The sequence below is a fragment of the Protopterus annectens genome, chromosome 4.part0 (genome assembly GCF_019279795.1).
Source record: "Protopterus annectens isolate FY-2018-M chromosome 4.part0, PAN1.0, whole genome shotgun sequence".
Lineage (NCBI taxonomy): Eukaryota > Metazoa > Chordata > Ceratodontiformes > Protopteridae > Protopterus > Protopterus annectens.
This window is the reverse complement of record NC_056733.1, coordinates 1,086,904,798-1,086,922,030: the sequence shown is the minus strand read 5'-3', so window position 1 is coordinate 1,086,922,030 and position 17,233 is coordinate 1,086,904,798.

The window sequence follows — 17,233 nt, the reverse complement described above, 5'->3', positions numbered from 1 at the left end:
GAGCCTCCTTGCTCCTTTATCTGTTTAAAACTTTCATTTAAAGGCTCACTGCTGCTTTTCTGCTGTGATAAACATTTCTGCAGTTTTTTTCTATACATAATGTGGGTAGTTGTAGCATTGTCCATATTCAGGCTTGTGTTTTGGGCCTAGTTGTTTGCTTGTAGAGACTGTGTGTCTGAGCACATGTTCCAGGCCATCTTAGTTTAGCCAAAGCCATTCTTGCATTTCAGTGAGAGGGAAGTGTTTATGGTCATTGGCTGATTGGGGTTACCTGGACTACGGCTTGGAGTAAACACCTCATTGGTTCTTTCAAGCTTTTTTAAACTTGTTTCAGGTTGCAACTTTCTTTTACTTAAGAAGTTAACTTGTGAGTGTTTCTGCCATTTCACACTGAGCTAATCAGAGGAAGGGCACTGAGCAAACTGATCTGTGATATATAACATTAAGTATTGTGTATTTGCTTATTTTTACAAGTTATTTATAGCACTTTTATTGTCTGCCGCATACTTTTCTAGCTAGTTTCAATGTGTGTGAGGTATTAACTGGAAATTTTCTACATTTGTTAAGCATCTGTTTGGGTTTGTTCGTTTGTTCTGATTTCCTGCCAAGGAGTGTATCATATAACTTATTTGTTTGCAGTTAAAAGCATTTACTTGAGTCTCCTTGCTCCTTTAACTATTTAAAGCTTTCATTTAAAGGCTGACTGCTGCTTTTCTGCTGTGATAAACATTTCTGCATTTTTTCTACCTAAGTATTGTGGGTAGTTATAGCATTGTCCATATTCAGGCTTATGTTTTGGGCCTAGTTGTTTGTTTGTAGAGGATGTTTGTCTGAGCACATGTTCCAGGCCATCTTAGTTTAGCCAAAGCCATTATTGCATTTCAGTGACAGGGAAGTGTTTATGGTTATTAGCTGACTGGGTTACCTGGACTACAGCTTGGAATAAGCACCTCATTGGTTCTTTCGAGCTTTTTTTAAACTTGTTTCAGGTTTCAACTTTCTGTTATTTAAGAAGTTAACTTGTGAGTGTTCCTGCCATTTCACACTGAGCTAATCTGAAGAAGGGCACTAAGCAAACTAATCTGTGATATATAACATTAAGTATCCTCTTTTTGCTTATTTTTACAAGTTATTTATAGCACTTTTATTGTCTGCTGCATACTTTTCTAGCTAGTTTCCCTGTGTGTGAGGTATCGACTGGAAATTTTCTACATTTGTTAAGCATCTGTTTGTGTTTGTTTGTTCTGATTTTTATTTCCCACCCTCCCTCCATATTGGTATCCTGATCTTATACTTGGTGACTTTTCAGTTGCCCACCCCTACTGTAAATTTGATCTGGAACACTCCTCCCAGTCTAGTGTCATTACCTCATTCTACCTAATACAGGGAGAACTTTTGCGAAGGCCAACCCACTTAGTTTCTTAACCTTGAATTATCTTCTGCTCCTCCTTTCTCCCTTTCCACTTTACAATAAAAGTTCTAAGCTTGTTTCCTGCCTTTCCTGTAAGTAGTCTAGTCCAGATACAGATTTGCTGTATCCAGGACTGTTTGTAAGCTTCTGGGCCCCCAAGCCTTTCTGTGTTGGAGGGAAGCCTTCTAGCTTATCAGTGGGAGTGGTAAGCACTAGGTAGCTTATCTAAAAAAAAAAAAACACTTTATGCATCACTGCTTACCTAGGTTTAAACTATTCCCAGTGCCATAAAGTCTGCTCTTCGAATTTTCCCTTAGAACTAGCCAGTTTTTTTAGTTTTAGCAATCAAATCTGTTTCTTTGAGCTCAGCACTTGTTCAGGCCTCAAACAGATGCCCTACACAGACCGTCTAAAAAATTCCAGATTTACTCCATCGCATATCGCCTACTCAGAAGCGATCTCTGCCTAACATACAAAACTATGTCAAACTCAGAGCTGTTGGACATGCTCCACTTAAAGAAATCCCAATCCCTCTGAGCTACACGCTCTAGGGACCTAAACCTTGTCACCACAATAAACAGAACATGCTGGAGGGATAGATTCCTGTCCCAGAGACTTCCCATACTCTGGAATAAACTACCTACCTATATCAAACAAAGCTCCTCATTAGCACTCTTCAAGAAAAATCTTGATGATTGGATAGGAGATAGGAAATTCACCCCCTGGATCACTTCTGTAGCTCTGCTCAACAGGGACACAGGAAAATAATTTTCTTGGGTGGCGAAAGCCAGGGTACCTTTTTGACTAGGCTTATATAGGCCCTAGGGCCAATAGCCTAGTACCTACCTATAACCTATGAACCTATACAATAATCCTTTGCTTCTTCTCTCACCAGAAGCAAAACATTAGCATCAGTCTTAAGATGGGCAGCAGGCCACAGGCTCTTTGGTGATCAACAGCCTTGTCCCAGATGATACAAGGGTCTATAGGCTTGTTGTAGTATTTTCCTTATAGATGTCATGAATAACAACCAGACCAACCAGGAAGGTCCAACACAGACACTCACTGCCCAATCAGAAGCAATCAGGAATCAATGCACTCTGCTTTTTCTCTCACCAGGAGCAAAATATAAGCCCAAATTCCAAGCTGGCACCTATGAAACAGTTATTAGGCTTTCTGGTGATTAGCAGTCTCCGGAAGATAATGTCCCTATGCTTCTTCTCTCACCAGCAGCAAAACAGAAGCACTAATCCCAAGATACTACTGACAGGCAGAATGTAGACTCTCCAATAATTGATAGTCTTGGACTAGATGTTGCAGAATATAAAGGTATGTAAGAGATGCATTGTGCACTAAGCAGTTAGATATAAAAGAGAGGGTAACTTAAGCTTTACCTATCTAAGTGAAAGACACTAATTTTAAAAGAGCAAGATATATTGGAAGGGGGTGAGTCCTTTGTATTCTGACTATATGGAATACAGTGGAATGGCCAATAAATAGCTGAAGGGGAGTGAGTTCATAAAATAATAATTTTGTTCTTGCTCGCAACAGCCAAGGAATGAGGAGAGGGAAGGAAATATGTGGTCAAAGTAACATAAGGGGCAGGCAACTAGAAAGACAGTTGAGTTTAAACACACAACAGCATTTTGGTGAGATAGTGGGGAAATTTTAATTTCTGTGTGACTCACAAGAGACACAGTAGTGGTCTTTATCCTAGATTAAATATACAATTAAAAGGAGAATACAAGCAAAACACAGTGTAAATATAATAAACCACAGTATACAAAATAGAAGAAGGCAATGAAGCAATACAAAATACAAGAGAACAAAAAAAACAACCTTTCTTTCACAGCAATCCATGGCAGAATCTGAGTGAGCATTTCCAGTAAACCCTTTTAATGTTTTATTGTGCCCCATAAATAGAAGACCTAGTTCATAGCTCCAACCTCAGTTCACAGGTAATTAACCTTAACTGATCTGTTTTAATTTTTGTGGAACTCACAAGCGACATAGCTATGCCCCGGGATTCATGAAGCTCAGCGCAAGGCCGGCGTAAGGCCTGTGCCGGCCATGTGGCGTATATATGGTGTAGTAGCGCCATATGCATATTAATGAAGGTGTGCTGCCACCACATTCACGTGCATAGGAAACGTGCGCGAGTGCATGGGGCATTACTAAGCTGCGCCCGGAGGCTTGTCAATGTCGGCTGTCGATGAGCAACCTAAACTGCTGAATATTATAGTCTGTCTGCAATAGTAATCGTGCCTATCAGTGTCTGTGGATAATGAAATGTATGCAAAGCATGCAAGACAGTTCCTTGCCACACAAAATTGAGAACCAAACAGAAATGCACGCAACACAATATGAGTTTCCATCCATGGAACAAATGATATTTAAAATCGTGTGTCCGTAATGTACTGTAAGTAGTTATACCCAGTGGAAGTGAAGCGCATCATGTCAGCGAGCCGCCAATACACACATCTAGCCCCATGGGCAGGGTTACCAGCAGTCTCACATTGGTAGTGATAGTACACAGCTGGGCAGTTGTGGCCATATAACAACCGTAAAGAAACCTGACAGTCCATATTGTGTACCAAACTCACACAAACATATGAATATTAAAATGTGCTATACACATGAACAGGAACATAACCGGCACATACACATAGGATGGTATATGCGGAACCAGGACATCCAAATGCAGAACCCATGCATGCAAATGCAATACGCAACATCCCCTGTATAGCACATAACCCGCACCCATGTCCGAATGTCCACCAAATCCAGCTACCAGCCTTGCGCAGCCATACACCTACACATAGCGAGTATTACCCATATGTAGTAGGAAGTATCGCCCTAGGCAGTGTCAGGATTGCAAATATGTATCCCACATTTGTAAACATCCCATCACAGTTTCGTAAATCCAAATGCCCGCGCGTTCATGTTTTGGCAAAATGTGTGTACATCCCGCGTGGGATAAGTAACCTGTTGAAACATCAGAGTTGTTTACACAACATGGTGTCTAGTACTGTACACATCTGGACAGAACATGTATGTGTAGTCACGGTACTGTTCAGTTTCTAGACGGACATGCAAAACATACTACGCAGGATGGAACACCTGTCCGCCATGCAGGTCTCCCCACTAGGGTTGCCACCTGTTCAGATGCCCAAGGTGGGACATCTTTTGTAGAAATGTGAGAATTTGCAGGATAAAACATACCCCCGGCCAGTGCAAAGAACAGAATTTCACTTGTTTGCCAAAATAAAAGCTTATTTCATAGCATTTGAATTGCTTATGCTATTTCATATAATAGTTATGTGTTTCAGATACAAAATAACTGTATTATGCAACTATTAAAGAAAATAAGAAATATATTTTGTCTTAAAATCTCAGGACATTTGCCATGTTTTAGGTTTTGTCACAGGACACAACTGTCCAAAGTGGGACTTCCCCTCGCAAAGAGGGACAGGTGGTACCCTACTCCCCACATGAATTATCAACAGTATATATTCAACTCAATCACATACTGACACCACACCTCTCAATCTATTACAGCAACAAAATCTGGACAAAGCCTAAAATGATGGGTGGACAAATAGGGACAGATGTAAATACTGCTCTCACAAACTTCGAAAGTTCACAGAATAATAGTATGTACATTAGCATGAAATGTGAAGGATGTGGGGTAGTCCCCGAGTATTACAGAGGTCCGTACATTTTTACAGTAACAAACCTTCACATTTGTTTACTGTACTACTGCATACCTGTAGTTAATTCATAGTTAATTCATGTCCAAAATAATAATCCTTGTATGAATGAATACAGGAAATAGTCAAATGTGAATGGGAACACCACTCACCGTGGATTATGTATTGTAACCACCCCCACCCATATTCTGTATTGCCAACATTATAAGCTGCTGACAGGTGCCTAAACACCTGTGTCTGTAAACACAGGTAAAATGTTTAAAATGGACAAACTCTGTCCATGTGCTTTGTCTGACATTTGAACACGGTCAGGGCAGTTCTGTTCACCAGGCGGACAAGCCTAAACCCAGATCACCACATGAACACCCTGACAATTAAAGACTTGTATGTGTCAGGACTATAAGCCTTGGGGTTCTGAATATCCCTGGAGTGATTAAATATGCAGCTTGGGTCCAGAGCAGTAGGGAATAGGGAATGTGTAATATGTAGTACCGCATTTTTCCCAGCAGGAAATGGATGCCTGTGTCGTAAGTGAAGCGGTGAGGCATATGTTAATGTAGCTATGTACTATGGGTATGCATATAAATGAGTCAGAACACCAAAAGTATACTGGTTACAGCATCCGGCCAACGTGAATGCAGTCCCGGTTCAACTACGACTACAGCACATATAATGTTAAAGTGTAATGAATGCGTCTGTGCTGTACAGACATTTAAATATGTAAAGGTGAACGTGTGTTTTGCCTATGTCCGTGAACCAGATTACAGATATTGTACTGGTACTGTCACAAGTAATAAAGCCCACATAAGCACAAAGACTTAGTAAACATATGTAACCCACAATAAGGATATGCAAGTGCGCCTGCGCGTAACCCACAATAAGGAAATGCAAGTGCGCCTGCGCATGTGTAAGCACAAAGACTTAGTAAACATATGTAACCCACAATAAGGATATGCAAGTGCGCCTGCGCGTGTGCAATCCGCTCACAGCATAGCAAATGAATGCTGTTTTCTACATGTTATGTCTATATATGGATATATACATTTGTGTATAGATATATATCCACAGACTTAAACTAAATAAATATATGAAATAAAGAATGTACAGACATATATATATATATATATATATATATATATATATATATACACACACATATATACATATATATATACATATATATATATATATATATATATATATATATATATATATATATATATATATATATATATATATATATATATATATATATACACACAAACACATACAACATTAATTGATATATACATAACAAACATATAAACAAATGTCCTCGTAGATATAACACATGTACATAAATAGGTTACATCATAGCTACTATGGATAGACATACAGACATGCAATTAAGGTAAATACACTGCTGCTTTCAAAACCATTGCCCGGAAAGTACCAGTGTGCCAGATCTGCAAGTCCTACTCTTTAAACATGGATATAGGTGTCCTTTGCAGGACCCCAAAAATTGTGAATCTATACAGGCACTGTCCTGTAATGATTGCTGCAAAGAAGTGTCATCTGCAACTACAATATAGCTGTACATGCAACAGTAGGTTGTGCAAGTGTAATAACACATGGGTTGACAGAATGTATGACATATGTCCCGATACGCGGAGAGTGGATAGTGCTTAGAAGTGTCTTCATACTTTATTATTGCTCACATTAAATATGTGTTATGACTACTGTGGAGGGGTGTCAGGTCTGGGAATAATGGGTATGCAATAATGGGCCTAGGTGCCTAGGTGTTGGTTGGCACAGATTTATGATGTCCGCCCCATGGGAGTGATTAATATTCCTATGTGGGTATAGCACATGCCTATATCTTTCAAAAATGAAGAACCCATTTACTGGATATTGTGTAAACTATTGGGGGAAGATGTAAGGACTTATATCAGTGTCTTGTAAGCGATTATCATGGACGTACATGCATACGACTAAGATGGTAACCATACCTCTCAACCCTTCAGAATAAGACATCTGGACAAAGGCATTTTAAAATAAGTACAAATAGGAAATATTTCAAATATTCTTCTTACAAAGTCAGAATGTTGATAGAATAATGGATCATTCATTAGTATGAATGTTTTGAGGGTTATTAATTATAAACTACTAATGTCTGTCATTATTGTCTAACCCCACAGTCCCTAATGACTTGCCACTAAATTACCAGAAAGGCACAATATTATTAAAAAAGGAACAAAATTATAAGTCTAAGTTTGGGACATTTACCCAAAATGTGTACAGTTGAGAGGTATGAAGGTAATCCTGTCCTAAATAAATGTACAGAACTAGTGAGATTAGGTGGACAGGTGTGAAGAAAGACGTGATGACAAATGACAAAACATGTATAAGACAAAAGCATGTACCTCGATAAATGTGATAAATACTTATGCCCTGTGATAGTCAATGTGGAAGGTTAATAGAAACAAAATAAATGTGTCCCTCAGGGTGTTATGCAGTGTCCCCGATACAGTGTTCAGTCTCCCACACTCGCATGTGAGTTCTGCCACTGACGGAAAGTGCAAATACCGGCGAACACATAAGGTAGATGATAGCAGAATATGTTTTGATTAGCACCTGTTGGCTTTTGTGAGGAACACAACACTCTGGGCAGGTGTGTCCTACAAAAGGAATGTAATGGCATCTGGCCTGTGATTTCTTCATATATTGTGTGTAGTGGTGTAATAAAATGACATATCTCGTATCAGAAACAGATACATGTTATAGGAAACAGTATTATCGACTATACTACTACAAGACAAATCTGAAGGTATGAAAAGCACTGAAGTAGTCAGTTTAGTATTGACCGCAGGTATGTGTTGACTTGTCAAATGTCACAGCTATACATATAGTTCCTATAGGGCTGTCACCTCTACAAATGATGAAAGTTGGAGCTACTCTGTAGAAATGACAGACGTAGCAGGTCAAAACATACCTACAACCATGCTTACTCCACAAATAGACATATTAGCACACAGCAAAGCTTAGGCCAGGATTCATGAAGCCTTGGCCGGCATGTACGAGTAGAGTAAGAGTAGAGCAAGGCAAGATGTCTGACGAGCTATTCAGCACTATCCTGTAGGGGCGTGTAAGACAGCCCCTAAAATGAACGTTGCACAGACAATGTTAGGATATGGAAATTACCCCATTTGTAGGTGAAAGCTATGCAAATGATGTAAAATTTGTGATGCATGAAACAGTAAGCTGTCTGTGCAAGAGTAGAGTTATGTGCAGAAATGTACACGGATGTTAACCGAGTAACGTTCTGCAAGTAGCTAAACGGAGCAATGTCAGCTGCAAATAAAGGATGGATTTAGTTGAAGAAGCATGCCAATGGACAAATATAAGGCCAGTGGCATGTTTTCTCCATTGGAAATTAATAAAACTCTAGTTGTCCTCCCCCGATCTCCGGTGTTTAAGCGTAGCGCAGCGGCGCGAATATGCGCTGCGCTTACAAAACAAGACAAATATGTAAAATATACATACAAATTGTAATGTCAGTTAAATGTTAGTTCACCATGCAGGTGAATGGCAAGCTGAAGACAACATAGCTACTGAGTAGTGGTTGCTATGTGTGGAAGCGCACTCTCAGAGGTGTAACCAAGCATTAGTAGGCAATCCTATGCAATTGAGGCTGAGGATAGTGAAGCACAATTTGTCATGCCATATGGGCCAAGCCTCTACACTGTAAGAGTAGGTTAAGGGGACTATCAGCATAGAAGATAGGTGACATCATGAGTGTGTATCTATAAAACACTGTAATCTTATTGGAGCAGTGTGTCACATGTTTGCTGTCAGGACTCATCAGTGGAAGAGGCGTGTTATGATTTATCCTAGGTAAAGTCAGGAAACAGATGGTGTATGCCCTGGATATCACTGAAGTTTCTTGCAAACCTGCTGAAGTGTGCTTGCGCCCGTGCGTGCCTGTAAGCCTGAGTAAGCATGTGTGCATGCGTGTCTGCCTGTGTGTGCACGTTAAAGAATGAGTAAGCTAGTCTAAGATTGTTGAAGCCCGTGTAATGTCGTGTAAGCCAGTGTAAGTGTTTGTATGCATGTATAAGCCTGTGTGCATGCGTGGAAGTGGATGTGCACTTTACTGTGCTCCTATGCGCAGCACCGCTCACTGTGGACACAGGCAGTGAAAAGGAAGGTAAACAAATAGCAGTAAGTTAACCAAGGAGAACTACCACAGCTAGCAGGTGAAAACAATCAGACTGAGCATATTACTCAGCCAGTACAGTAGGCCAGCCCAGCATAGCATGTACAACTCTACAAACAGCATTCTACCATGTTTTTCTCAGACACACTGCAACACTGTAGTATACGAAGAGAAGTGAAAACTGTAAAAGCTTAACTGAGACAACATAATGTTAGGGGCTGCCATTGCTATTATACGTCAACATATGCAACATGTGGAGGGTTGTGCCAATGTGAATGCTGCTCAGCAACACACAGTGAGTAGACGGAGAAGAGTGTGCAGGCCCAGGGTAACCTACCAGGGGCTACATGAGCTGGAGATAGTAGAGCGCTATAGAGTGGACAGAGACCTCCTGCAGAAGATTGTGGAGCTGTGCAGGCCATGTCTCACACACAGAACCAACAGAGGGAAACCTATCCCAGTGGAAACCAAGGTATGTGTTGCCCTAAGGATACCAGCAACAGGTAACTTCCAGAGATCAACTGGTGATATGATGTGGATTTCACAAACATCAGCATCCAGGGTACTGCACCAGTTTATGAATGCCATGTCAGCACATGTCAGTGATCATGTATATATCCCCAATTCCTGTGAGGTATTGTGCAGCAATATGTGTCTTTTCCACACAATAGTGGAATACCCTGAGTACTGTGTGCAATACACTGCACGCACATATGCATCAAAGCACCAGCCAGTGAGTGTGGTAGGGCCTACATCATCCACAAGGACTTCCCCTCCATGAAGTGGCGGTTTGTGTGTGATGGCCAGCCCATAATACTGAATGTGTGTGTTGGATGCCCTGGAAGCTGCAATGCTTCCTATATGTGGCATCTGACGCAGCTGTACAAAACATTTGGCAATGGGGACAACCCTCATGGTCACCTAGTGGGGGATGCTGGATGTGCAGTTCAATTGTGGCTGATGACACACATCAGAAATGCACACACACATGAACAGGAATGCCATAATGAGGCACACACACAAACAGAAAATTTAATCTAGCATGTGTTTGTGTCGCTCAAGTCACAGTTCTGGTGCCTGGACACATCTGGTGGAGCATTAAAGCACTTGTCAACTACATGTACCAGAATTGTCTGTGGCCTAGGTCATCTGTGTCACACACACACACACACACACACACACACACACACACACACACACACACACACACACACACACACACACGACAGTTTATATACATAGTGTGAGTGACTGTTCATGTATGTGTATTACTGCAGAACAGTTCAAACACAGCAAAGTCTGTCAATAATGGACATTCATCATAGTTGTACAACCACCTTGGAGGATATGCATGCAGACCTCTCATTGCTTATGTGATACAGTGATGTACTTCAAAATACCATTGTAAATGCAAATATCAAATGACAAATGACATAGCACTTGTCTATATGTACACATTGTTACCCATTATACATATTGGGGTGTAATACCTATGTGTTACTGTTGGTATAGTATGTGTAGTAAATGTGGATAACTAACTCCTTTTAGCCTTATAGGTTTACAGCATGGGTTGGATAACACATATCTGCCTGTATGATACCCTTGTGTAGAATAACTGTGTCATGTGCAGAATGCATTGTAGGCCACAGTATGAATTTCCAGATGTGGACAGGAATATCCCTATTGTCTTTGCTTGTAACTAACATGGCTATATGTCAAACAGTAATGGTCCCAGCAATGTGTGGCGGTCAATACCAGTGTGTACTGGTATAGTATAGTACATGTAGGATCCACATGCTACTGTGTGTCCTACATGTGTGGGTCAGTTGAGAAGATATCATATAACAATTGGTTATTCAGACTGTTGAGGATGTGTCTACTACCATAATGCAAAACAATCACAGATAGTAACAGTATTACCCACAGCACCGTGTAAAACCATAGCAATCACACATGTGTAGACAAGTACAACAATATGTGTAGTATAATGCATACTGGCCACCAATAGAAACTATGAAGTGTTAACAGTGTGTAATACAGGGCATGTCACCATTCTAATGTGTCCACTATACATGTACATGCAGACAGTGCACCTTCACCATGTTCACAAATAAATACATAAAAATCTGTACCACACACATCACACACGTACTGCACACTCTGAAACACATGCTGCCAATACTACACACATCAGTCAAATGGCACATGAATGGATAATACATCTTCAGAATTAACACTGCTGTACACTATACTACATTGATGATCATAGCTGTAATGCATCATGCCTGCTTACATACACCTAGAAGGAAATCACACTTTGTGTTAACAACATTTTAACATTATTACAGTGCTATGAAGCCACCCTGTGCATCAGCACCATGTTAGTCTGTACCTGCATCAATGTTACACATTACAAGAGGTGGCACAGGTGTCATCATATGCACAGGGTATGTAGTTTCTTTTCCAGAGCCTGTCATTGAGCCATCCAGTCAACATGTATGTATTTGTGTGTGTTTGAGGGACAACAGGTTTTGCATGGCCCAATGTTGATGCAATGTGTGTGTGTATGTGTTATCCCTAGCTGTTTGTTTTATGTGTGTGTCTGCATGTACACAGTTTCAGCATGTGTCAACCATATACTGGAGGTTGTGGGACAGTCACAGACTGCACCTGCCAGGCTGTACAGATTGCCATTTCTGGCCATGGACACCCCTCCATGCATTCAACAATATTCCAGTCCTGCACCTGGCAATGTATACACATACATTCTTGGGATCTGTATCACAACCTGTGGATAAACGGGTGTCAGTAATGTTAACCTGATTTGCATAGTATTGTCATTTAATACATAGTTATATGAGCCATACTCATCCTCCAAAGTAATAACCACTGCTGACTGTTGCTGAGATGTGCACACGACCGTTTAAAGGTGCTGTACTATCATTGTTTTCAATGTCCCTTGTAATACCCAGCAACAAAATAACTGGTCACTACACAACTATAACCCAGGATCACTACAGCACACAGTATGTGCACTATCACAGAGCCACAGCAAATTAGATACATCCAAGGCGATCATGTACAGATAATGCAGCACATTCAATTGTGCTAATATCCACATACATATTACAAATATATATATACACACACAAACACACACAAACACACACACACACACACACTTGGCAGGGCTGGGAGTTGAACATACACCTAACTACCTTATCACACTACAGCATTACGGATTTACAGAATGCGCTACCAAGATTACTGAACACAGCCTTCCCAGAGGCATACTTCTAGGTGGGTGACATCATCCACAAAGGCAAAGACGCCGATAGGGAATGTATGTGTTGTGAGGCATCTAAAAGCATTACTGTGTCCCCAGGCAGCTGGAAACAAATACACACACTTGGCAGGGCTGGGAGTTGAACATACACCTAACTACCTTATCACACTACAGCATTACGCATTTACAGAATGCGCTACCGAGATTACTGAACACAGCATTCCCAGAGGCATACTTCTAGGTGGGTGACATCATCCACAAAGGCAAAGACGCCGATAGGGAATGTATGTGTTGTGAGGCATCTAAAAGCATTACTGTGTCCCCAGGCAGCTGGAAACACACACACACACACACACACACACACACACACACACACACACACACACACACACACACACACACACACTTAGCAGGGCTGGGAGTTGAACATACACCTAACTACCTATCACACTACAGCATTACGCATTTACAGAACACGCTATCGAGATTACTGAACACAGCACTCCCAGAGGCATACTTCTAGGTGGGTGACATCATCCGCAAAGGCAAAGACGCCGATAGGGAATGTATGTGTTGTGAGCCATCCAAAAGCATTACTGTGTCCCCAGGCAGCTGGAAACAAACACACACACACACTTGGCAGGGCTGTGAGTTGAACATACACCTAACTACCTTATCACACTACAGCATTACGCATTTACAGAACACGCTACCGAGATTACTGAACACAGCACTCCCAGAGGCATACTTCTAGGTGGGTGACATCATCCGCAAAGGCAAAGACGCCGATAGGGAATATATGTGTTGTGAGGCATCTATAAGCATTACTGTGTCCCCAGGCAACTGGAAACAAACACACACACACTTGGCAGGGCTGGGAGTTGAACATACACCTAACTACCTTATCACACTACAGCATTACGCATTTACAGAACGCTCTACCGAGATTACTGAACACATCACTCCCAGAGGCATACTTCTAGGTGGGTGACATCATCCGCAAAGGCAAAGACGCCGATAGGGAATGTTTAGAGAGTGAGCAGTCTGAAAGCATATTACTGTCCCAAGGTAGACGTAGACAAACACACGGCAGTGCTGTGATCGGGCAACTAAATATCTACAGAGCACTACAACACTACATAGATACGGGACGTGCCACAGACAGTACACCCTTCGAGACAGCAACCAGTGTGTTCAATGTAGGCATCCATCGTGACATTGAAAATGGACATCTGTTGCCTGGATGACCACCATCGCTATACAGGATGTCAATGGCCATGCCCACATGCTTAGTATCACACGTCTGTTTGGAATGTACTGTGTGTCCATCTACACAACGGAGTACTGGGCATGCTCACACACTTAGCAGTTGCAAAGGGCTGTCTTGCATGCACACGGATTCTAATCATGGAAGGGTGCAGTTTGGAATGTACTGTGTGTCCATCTACACAACGGCGTACTGGGCATGCTCACACACTTAGCAGTTGCAAAGGGCCATCTTGCATGCACACGGATTCTAATCATGGAAGGGCACAGTTTGGAATGTACTGTGTGTCCATCTACACAATGGCGTACTGGGCATGCTCACACACTTAACAGTTGCAAAGGGCCGTCTTGCATGCACATGGATTCTAAACACAGAAGGGCACAGTATGGTATTACTGTCCCCACGTACATGAAGGCCACTCACATGTATTGACCAGTGCACACTCAGGAGCTATCACAGATGTCTCAGGTGCAAATCACAGAGGTACACACCACAATCTACAATGTAGCCGTCACACATCACCATGTGATTGGACCAGCAATACACAGCCATACATTAACACAACAGCATGTGACTCATGACCAGTGGACTGTACATAGGTCTACAGCAACTGTGCAGACTGCACATGTACCAACAGGGTTCTATCATGTGTTATGCATTGCAATGATACCACTGTACATAACCAGGTTGGCTCTACACATACCAGGGGCCCTGGGTCTTACACAGCTGTGACAGATGACTGTCGCTGTACACCAATGAACACACATGTTTGGCTATGTCATACATGTAATTGAAGTGGATATGTGCATGCACCACACACACAACACATATGTACATAGCATAGCTTTTGCTGTCCTCCGTGCAGACAAGTGGCTACAGCAATCATACACACGCAAATGAGAAGGTGGGTCCATGGCTGTTGAATGCTAACAGTACATGAGGTAGCAATGTTGACCGAGGACACATTCCCTCTGTACTAGTTACCCATGACACCCATCATATCATACAACAGTCCATGTGTTATGTATGTCAACACACATGTCCACCAATTGCAATACATACAAACATGGCTACATGACAGGCATGTAGGACCAACACACATGTACAATCTGTAGTGTGCATGCAGCTACCATGCATGTACAGTAGCTGATGTAAGTAACTCATCTGTGCCTAACTACAACATGCAGTTGAAATGCAGCCCCATCATTGACACCTGTATATGGTGACATACTGACAGTACGGTAGGATGTACAGCAGGTATGGATGGATGTTTGTACATAAAGTGGTGATGCACCTGTGTAGATGGATGTATGCCAGGGACGGCTCACAGGTGTGTCACACGCCATCCAACCATGACATGTGCAAACAGTACGCTATGTTACCATTACTTGATGGTGGAGACATAACACCTACACAGCGGTCAGGTGTTACCGACAGTACGTCACTTGACACCTGTAACACTTGCATCCTCCCGTGTGCATATAGCGGCACAATTGCCGAAGGTAGCGTTGGTACACATAATGCGGCCAATACTGCTGCATGTCTGTCAGACGTATCATCATATAGCAGGTGTATCATTCACAGTACTGCCATGTGTGTTTGCTTGTGTGACCATATATGCCACATATGGTGTGGAATACAACCCAATTGTCACACACCCCTGTACACTGTTGTAGAGATCTGTACATACTGCAGTGTGGAAAGCATGACGTAGGCAGGTGTGGTGTGTGTATCACACACATCAGCTATTCAAATGTGTACGACATTTGTGGTGTCCACAGTGTGTGTGTGTGTGTATGTAGGTATGTATGGCTGTCTGGTGCATGGAGTGAGGGTGTATGCTACCATACAGAACTCACAGGATCCCTAACCCCTCATGGTGATGCAGTCCGCTACTCTGTTGATGCCATCGGTCTCAGCCGCACTGGCTACCTGTACATGTTCTTTCTCTGTGTCGCGTTGTGTGGGTGCACAGTACTGTGAGGGTGATGACCACATAGGCAAGGGTCCTCACCTCAACACTATGGGGTGTGCATTATAGTGTTGTTGACCCCGTTAGTGTGAGCATGTTCCTGTAATGTGACAGGGTATTACTGCTACACAGTGAGGTCTCATGCTATTAAGTGGCCTCTAACATTATCATTGGCCAGACCACTGTGTACAACCCCTGCACCATGTCAACATACCTGTGATATGACCTGGTATGGATGTCACGTCTCTAGCCACTGTAGCCTATTAAACTGCCCACATGCTTCTGGATCAGTATATGTGTGGACATCTGTGGTATGTTAGACTTTCCGACAGTCAGGCTGAGGCTACGTATAGCATGCTGATATTGCCATATGTGCCTGTGAGTACTCCACAGTTACACATGGGAGACTGCAAACAGTGCTACCTGTAGGCACATGTAAGTAGACCATAAGGAGGGAACCAGGGCATCATTACCAACATGCTGTTACTGTTGTTACCATGACACATACTGTGAACATATAACAATGCATACTAAACCTGTACTACATGGTATGTCTGGTGTGTTTCAACAGTACACAACTAATGTAAAATACACGTCTCTCACTATTCTCACACAACTAATGTAATATACACTTCTCTCACTATTCTTACACAACTAATGTAAAATACACTTCTCACTATTCTGTTCACCCTGTGCATCAGACCATTTGAGCATGTCCCTGCACCGATGGTGTGGATGACAGGGATGCCACACAGGCTTCATCATATGCACAGGGTGATAATGTTTCCAGGGCATAGGCTGCACCAATGGATGACAACATTTGTGTGGTTAAGGGCCAGTGATATGATTGGACATGTCTGTTCAGTATGCATGTGGGTGTTGTTGTGCCCTACAGATGTCTATGCTGTGTGCGTGTATTGTGTGCACACAGTTCTGCCTTTTGTGAGTCCTACATGGGGTTTTATTGACAGCTCCAGATTGTACAGACCAGGTTGTACAGCTCACTGTGTCTGGCCACGGCCACGTGACCTGTGCCTGCCAGGGGTTGCACGGGCACTACCAGGCGGAGGTACAGATTGACTACTGTCCGACGACACATGTCCACTGGAACCGTGTCCCCGCTGGGAACGTCCAGGGCCACTTCCACGTGGCCTGCTGTGTCCTGGTGTGGACAGCGCAGCACCAGCTGCATTGCTACTGCTACTGGCACTATGGGAGTGGGCATGTGAAGTGGCACGCCCACGTTGACCTGCACTAGGTGGTGTGGCTGGCCTACGTCCACGTGGCTTACGCCTCACTCCTACCAGATGTTCCAGCACAGACAGCTCATGCTCGCGGATTGCCATGCCACAGTCAAGGATTCTGACCATGTCACCCAATTGCCTGTCCAGA